Below are 8,669 nucleotides of genomic sequence, written 5' to 3'. Positions count from 1 at the left end.
ATATACATGTTATGTGCTAATTGGAAAACATAAAAAAATATCAGTCGATTTGATTATTAATATACGCTGAAGAAACGTGGGTAATGCTTGACACATTAGGTCATACAACAATCAAAAATAAAACAAACTATTGCTTTTAATGATCTGTAATGCCTCTGAATATTAATCACAATGCCTGCGATCGCTTGAGCTTTGCTGAGGTAAAAATGTGGAACCTAAGCATTGGTGTTAGAATCACCACGTGGGGAATTATTTCGGTTATGGATAGGTTATTAATTAATCTCCCAGCCCTACTGTATATGTGCACTTTTACAATATGCATTCTTTTACATCCAATTTGTCGTATGATCTCTAAGAAATTTAAAGAACAGATTCTTCGAAATTGAAAAGGCACTATTAATCCACTTGATGCTCAGTCAGTCATCGCAACATGTTTAAACCTAGCTTTGTTCGTTTAAATAAAGTTATTACCTTATTAAATTTACTAAAACAAAACGGAATAAATATATTACTGACCACACATATCCATAACAATGAATCAGACTACGTACCTCAGTTTTCCTGCGGGGACTGGCGGCGACGAAGTTCCACGTGCTCACTGTGATGCTCTTTAGGAAACCATGCGCACTTGCGCAATGATGAAGTTTCGAACACAAAAGAGTCGGTTCCTCGAATTTGACCACTTGTCCAAGTACATACTAATGCAAGTACTGTTGTTGGTGTTCTTTTTTTTATTTATTTTATGAGGACGTTGTGGTTATCTTATATAAATAAATAGGCGGACTTAAGCTTTTGCACCTCTATTTAACATTAATTCTTTGAAGCAATGTTTTCATTTATTTGAGAGTAACATCTGAAGAATATTATATTGATTACATGAGAACGGTGAATCATTATCGGATAGCAAAGTCTAAAAATATTTACAATCTAAGTATTATTTCAAAATCACTGAAAATTAACAGCAACCAATCAAAAGTAGGCTAAAATAGTGTTGAAACTGGTGTTAACAGATCATTAACAAAATACATAGATTGTTCAGCTTGATTTAATGATAAAAAATGTATATGATTTAAAATACTATTAAATAAAAAATGCTGTTTTTTTTTGTTTGATTTGCAATTTGTCAGTTTATTATAGGTAATTATTTTTTATAATTTATTATTTCTATTGAAAAAAAAGTTTTTTTAAGAAGGTATTTCATTTATTATAATTTGTATCAGTTATCTATAAATTAAACAAGATGAACGAATAGCAATTAAGGATTGAGAAGTGAAGACCGCTTATATTCAGCTAAACCAAACAGACAAAACACAAACTGTTAAAAAATAAATATTCAAGAGTAATGTCTTATTATTAACTGCATAACCAAACATAAAACAGTAGATTGGCTTATTTTTTTAAATTGATTTTCCTGTAAAAACAAAATCATCCATCGTGCCAGCATAGTTCCATTTTGATTCCTTTATGTCGTTTGAACAAGGACATGCTTTCTAAATCTATTTTCAGCACTGAAATCGCGCGTCTGATGGGCATTTTACTTTGTGAACTTTGTTCAGAAAAATGCTTGAAGAAAGAGACACTGTGTGGATATTTATAAAGATAAAATGCTTATTGTAATGTAGTGGCTACTCCACTGCATTTTACATTACAACCACCCTGGGGTTTCTCAAAATCATTGGACAAATGAGACAGTTAAATGTAATTTCAGAATTAAAACACAGAATTGCCGTTATATCGTCCAGCGATTTGTTTCTCGTTTCAGCGAACATTCGCAAGCATAGTCGCAAAATCGCAATAATCTTGTGTGGTTCTTAAGTTTGTTTATTACACTGTTAAAAATTGTCCCGTTAAAAAACAGTAAAATACTGGCAGCTGCAGTTGCCAGCAATGTACTGTTATTTTACAGTATGTTGCTGTAAAAATACATGGACTACATTGATTTACACAATACTCAAGTGAACTCATTTTGCTCACTGAAAGCAACTGCCTCAACTTGGTCAACTGCTAAATGAGTTTATGAAGTAATGTGCTATATATGCTTAGAAGCATACTTATAATGATAACTTATTTTAGTTAATTAGAAAAGTTTGGTTTAATTCTAATGTCTTATTTTTCACAACAGCACACATACATGTAAATCTGGAATCACCAGAGAGATTCTGACTGCATCAGCCACTAAACAGCCGCTATCTTTAAATAGAGAAACATGCAGAATAACATCAGCAGTTCATTGTTCATCTTTAACTCATACACTGGCTCTACTCTCCTCCACAACGGTGACACACAGAAGAAATTAGCTTCAGGTTTTACAGTAAAATACTGTTTTTTCCTTGATTTAACAGTAATCTACTGGCAGCTGTGGTTGCCAGCAATCTACTGTTTTTTTACAGTCTTTTTCCGTAGTGTAAATTAACAGTATATTACTGTTAAAATACATTTTTACACTGTGTTTTTACCTCTCACACCTTTAACCCTTTAAACCCCAGAGCATATACTTCAGTTTTAATTGAAGTGTCCACACTACTGAGTGTTCAAGAAACATGGAGCAAAGCTGAAGTGAATTCATTAATTAACTGACTAATTAAATGATAATTGAGGATTAACAATGAAAAAATGAAGAAATACTGAAGGGAAAAAACAAGAACAGAACATACAAAACTTTAGTCACAGCTTTATAATGAAATAACCCGAAGAACAACAAATGATTAAATCATTTAAATGATCAGCGGATGATTAAACAACTCTGCAAACATCATCACCAGCTACACTTATTACTTAATACATGTATTTTTGTATAACATCTACTAAAGTTCTTCTTGAGAAAAAGTGAAAGTTTTACGTCACCATCATGGAGAACAGAGTTTGCTTTAGTTGGGCTCTTAGCCCTTTCATTTTTAACATTTATATATCTTGGCTGCTGCAATTGTTAAGAACTTTGTTTAAAAAGCTCCTTTGTTGAGGCAAGCCAGCCAAAAACCTAAATAAGATCTGGTGATGTTCATGTTGCTATTAAATGGCAGAGTCTGTTCTCATTTAGTATAAGAAAATGTACTGCTCCTATTCAATATTAAATCTATTGTTTTACATTATGTCTATATATGGCAATGATTTCTGGAAGTTTTTAAGAATATCTTGGACAATAACACTGCTCTATGGTGTAAATCGCACTCAAAGAGACATCAATAATCAGCTTATGAACCTCAATAATGGTGACAACAAATTTAACAAAATTAACAGTTTAACTGTTCAGTTTAACGCAACTGAAAGTCTAAACATAAACAACAGCAGAATCAAACACAAATAAAGAAAACTGTTAGACCATTATACAACATTTTTTATACCGCAATGCATGCTGGGATATTTGTACAGTGCCACTCCCAGCATGCATTGCAGCATGAAACATTTGAGATGTTACCATTGTTGAGATACAAGGTCAGATTCATGAGGTCTGAGTGTGTATTTGTCATAACTGAACTGTTTTAGTATGTTAATTCTTAACTGTTAAATAGTTACGGAGGTAACTTTTCTGTTTCCACTTCTCATTAATTAAATTAATACCTGCAACTAAGCATAAAATCTATTGAATGTGGCTCTTGTTCCAGATTTATACCAAAATATTTTATAAGAACTAATTTCACATAAATAGATTTCCCTATTTATTGACTTCCCAATTTTATTGTTATAGTACAAACGTTTTGTAAACTCTGTATTACAGTAGATGGAAAGTCTTATTAAATGAGTTCAAGAGTGAAGAGCCCAACTAAACCAGCCCCTCACTCCATTACGGTGACACAAAAAACACCTTAATTTCTGTTGGATCTCAATGAGAATAGTATGGAAGTCAAATCAGTCAGTAATAAGTGTGTGTCTGCTGTTGTTTGTGGAGTTGTTTAATGATCCTCTGCTGAGACTGAAGCTGTTTTATTTAATTTTATTTTATTTAATGTTGTAACTCATGTGTTGTTTGTATTTCTTGTTTATTTTCTTCAGTAATTGTAATTATTAACAGCAGGTGTTCATCAGTGTCTGAATTCACTCATTAGTGTTCATTAAAACTGTCAGGTGAACTATATTAGTTAACTAGTGTATGAAATAGTGAACAAGGACACAAAGCGTGATTTCAAACACAGACTTCAAAACATCGAATCTGAACTCTGTTAGCTCACAGTTTTCTGCAGTTGGTTACTTTCTCGAAAAACAAAAATGTTACCCAGAAAGCACTGTTTTTAACAGAATATTACTGTTTTAGTGAAAAAACATTATTTTACCGTAGAATCTGACCGTTTTTTAACAGCAATTTTTTACAGTGTACATCAAATAATTTTCAAAGCAGTTTCTAAATTCAGTTCTAATTTCCAGCAAACGAATAAATTAGGAAAATCAATGCAATATGGTCAAAAATGAGATTTATATTCAAGCACACATGCTTCCTATGCGACACGCGATGCTTGACCTCTGTAAATCCCGACAGGTGAACGAATAAACAAAACATATTCATAAATACATAGAGAATATATGACAACAAATATATAACAAATAATAATAATAGTAATAATAATAATACGATAACAACACTAAACAAATGTGGTCATGAAAAAAATTAAGAGCACTCGGAGGTGAAGGCTGAAAAACGAATTTTTAGACAATCATATCCTTTTTCCTTCTTCTTCTTCTTATTAGATTTTTAATTATTATTATTATTATGCAATCAAATGCAATAATTGTGATGGTGTGTATTAATTTTGGTTGGTAAAATAACTTTTTTTATTCTTTAACAGGTGCAGCTGAGGAACCCCGTGCTTCCGTCTTCAACAAGGCAGAAACAGAAAACATTTTAAAGACTTCCTCCGCTTGGCCCCAGAAAGAATGGACTCTTAAGCGACTTGATCACTTTAAATGTGTTTTGTTTGGTTCTGAAAAATATAAATTATAATAAATTCTAATATAATATAATATAAAATAATATAATTTAATGTATAAAATAAAATTATATAATATAATATATTCTAATATAATATAAAATAATAAAATATATAATATAAAATAATATAATATATTCTAATATAATATAAAATAATATTATAAATATATAATATAAAATAATATATTATAATATTAAATAATATATTCTAATATAATACAATATAGTATAAAATAATGTAATATAATATAACATGAAATAATATAATATATTCTAATATAATATAATACAATATAATATAAATTATAAAATAATCTAATATAAAATAATCTAATTTAAAATAAAATATTGTAATATAATATAATATAATTTAATATAAAATAATATCATATAAAATAATTTTATATAATATAATATAATATAATATAATATAATATAATATAATATAATACATTTCCCAGTGATGGGTTGCGGCTGGAAGGGCATCCGCGTAAAACATATGCTGGATAGATTGGTGTTGCATACCTGTGGCGACCCCAGATTAATAAAGGGATCAAGCCGAAAAGAAAATGAATGATTGAATGAATGAATGCATGATTGAATAATAAAATTCTACAAATGATTCCTTAGCCGTTGTGTCATTTCATTTTGCTTATCATCTATGTGTAGACGGATGTATAATCAGTGTAACTGCAACTGTTATTTATAGCCGTTTTCATGAGGGGATGTCTAAATAAAAATAATAAAAAACGACGTCTATGCTACATAAATAAGATGTCTCACAGATATAACATTCTAATAATGAACATCTGCGATGCATCGCATAGACGTTGTTTGAATGTCTGACAAGGACGTCTATACGACGTTTTCCCGATGAGCAAACGACCTAAATAAGACGTCTCCCAGATGAAACCGCGGATGTCCAGCAGACGTCTCTGCGACGCATGTGTGCTATCTGGGTGATTCTTCTTCTGAGTTGTAAAACTGGCTATGATGAACTTGATAAGGCTCTGAAGTTGATCATTTTTCTTGGGAAGTTTCACAGACACAAGACAAAGTCTCTTACTCCCTCCTTTAATTTGTTCTAGATTTACAAATATTTTATAATTCTTTGATCTCAATTACAAGAAACAAAGCATTAAAAACCTCTCTAATAATGAAGAAAATTATCTGTACAGTCTAATCATTTAAATATGGTGGATCCCTCATAAATGTTAATTTCTCTTGTTTAATGTGTTCTCCATCACTCAGTTTTGTATGACTGTTACATGTGTTATGTCATCATGTAATCATGTGTGCTTGTCAGTTATATGCTTCATAATAGGTGCGTTAGACATGAAGCTCAGCTGCAGCCGGTGATCAACGAGATTAGCCGAGCGCAGACGGGGCGGAGTTGAAAACGGAGCCGTCAAGACGGACAGCTGGACACTTCGGGACTCAAAGTTGCTACAGTCATGATGACCGATCACATGGCGTCATCATATTTTTTTGTTATTTTTATTTATAACAACAAAACATTTACAAATAAAACAGAATACAGTCTCTACAAACTGTAGTTCCTTTTTAAACAATAAGGGAGAATTATGAATAAAATATATAACAAATGCATGAGAGAAATAAGAGGAAATGAGAGGTTAATATAAACATAAAAACGAACAGGTCTATTAAATACAAAGCAATAAGCATAAATTCTAGGAGTTAAACATCAATCTTTAGGCTAATACTTCTTGTTTGAATCTGCTAAAAAAGGGTTTACATATATGTACATTTATAGATATAAAAATTTCCCATGTAAAAAGCAAAACAAGGTGTTTTGATTAGGTCTTAATAAATGACATTATTTTGGATGATGAATGAATTTTTAAAAAAGCATTTTAATCCAAAAAGATTGTGTTGAAAAGAACAAAAGGTAAAATAAGTGAGCTATGAAGAAGTTTCCCAGAAAGAGCAGGTAGCCTTTAAACTACTAGATAGAAAATAAAATATATATTTATATTATAATAATAAAGCCATTTTATAATTATTTAATAAAATAGTTCTTTACTTTAATTTGTTAAGAGAGCTTTAGGGTGGCAGGATCAATGATGATGATTTTCTTATTTCAAGTCTGTAAGACTTATTTGAGTTCATATTTAGGTTATTCACTAAAATATACACTAAAATATATCATTTAAATCGTTCATGGAGATGAATGCAGTAAATAGTCTGTATAAAAAAAGTTAAAAAATAAACCTGTGCAAACAAGCTAACCTTTATAACCAGATTATTTAACAAAAGATGATTACTGCAGTAAAATATTTGTAGTCTTTTAATAAGCAAGATGTGTACAGGATAGAGAGGGTGTGAAAAGTGAATTGTTTGTTTTGAAACTTTTGAATTGGAATTTGTCCAATTATAAACCTGAAATACACGTGTTTGTTGTCATGTGGTGAACTTGGCCAATCGTGTAATATCGGTGTCGTCATCAAAGCTCCTGCAGTCGCTCTTCAGAAGCTGCATGGTCTGAGTTTGCCGTCTGATCTCGGAGCGCTGTCGCGGTACTTTGATGCCACATGTGACAGTCACGTGGCGTCGGCGCAGCATCAATCCGGACAAGATTTCTAACCAGAATGCACCGCTTTAAAACAGATTTCGATCGATCTGCGCAGCGCTGCATGAAGTCGAACGCACATACCATCTCTGATGGTGAAGTAGGACTGATCTCTCCAGTACAGCAGGTGGCGGTGTGCAGCTCTACTCTCTGACTCAACACACAGGCAGAAGAAGAAGCGGTGTGGCGTATTTACAGTCTGCCTCGCGTCCAGCGTTTACACTGCTTCATGTAAAGTACCGCATGTAACCTGCATGTCGTGTGATTGAATGTGAATCCCCGCATGTCCTTTGGGCCCCCGCATGTCCCAGTCTGCTGTGTTCAGAGTGCTTGTCAGGGTGTATTACTGAACTCCTGATGTGACGCAGTTGAGATAAAATCTGTGATTCCCGAGTGAATGGGGCGTCTGCAGACTTGGATCCAGGCCGTTTTACGATCCGCGTCCAGTAGAGGAGATGAAAGATACATGACCAAATAAAACATGTGAAGTCAACGCTCCCAGATTATTAAATGTCATGTTCATAAATACATATATTTTAATTAGATTAGGCTAAATATGAACGCTAAGTTAATGTATGCAGAATTGATACACTCACCAAATAATTTCACACATACAAAAGCCCAATTGCAAATTAGTTTAGATTCATTTAATAAAAAATAAAATAAAAACACAAATAGTTGAATGTAACAGTTTATTGTAGCCTAGTTATACGTTTTCATATAGAGATATGCATTTTGTTGTATAGTTTATATATGAAGTTGCATTTTGAAAATAACAAAATTATAAACAAACAAACAGTGTGATATGGAGTAATATGTGCTTTGATGAGAATGCAGTGGTATTGGCGACCAGACAACGTTTAGACAAACAATTCCTTACTTTCTACAATTCCAAGGACCATTTAGTAGGCCCACACAGAATCTGCGAGCGCAGTATTTCGCAGATTTTCCGCAGATTTTTAGCCTATCATTAATTCTGTTTACTTACTTGAGTAAATGTTTAAATCTGAATTTATTCAGCTTTTATTCAGTAATTTATTACTTTTTATTTAAGGTCTTAGTTATGATATCTGCTGGATACTCCCAAAATAATTCCGCAGAAATCCGCAGATTTTTACCAAAATTCTCTGCAGAAATAGCCAAAATTGTCCGCAGATT

The 8,669-nt window shown here is 32.0% G+C and overlaps 1 protein-coding gene and 1 long non-coding RNA gene across 2 annotated transcripts in view; one reads left to right on the top strand and one right to left on the bottom strand.

Annotated features, from left to right (window-relative positions):
* The window catches only part of LOC110439537 (uncharacterized), a 57,768-nt gene that overhangs the window by 39,749 nt on the left and 9,350 nt on the right, over positions 1–8,669 (bottom strand). The gene's annotated exons all lie outside the window — the stretch shown is intronic.
* The window catches only part of LOC148680772 (uncharacterized), a 30,469-nt gene continuing 29,198 nt past the window's right edge, over positions 7,399–8,669 (top strand). The window contains exon 1 of the mRNA XM_088650813.1: positions 7,399–7,904. The gene's annotated coding sequence lies outside the window, so the exon portion shown is untranslated. The remainder of the gene's footprint in view (positions 7,905–8,669) is intronic.

This window comes from Danio rerio, chromosome 4 (assembly GCF_052040795.2).
Source record: "Danio rerio strain M-AB ecotype USA chromosome 4, GRCz13ab, whole genome shotgun sequence".
NCBI classification, from domain to species: domain Eukaryota; kingdom Metazoa; phylum Chordata; class Actinopteri; order Cypriniformes; family Danionidae; genus Danio; species Danio rerio.
The sequence above is the reverse complement of the archived record's forward strand: the minus strand, read 5'-3'. Positions and strand labels throughout refer to the sequence as shown.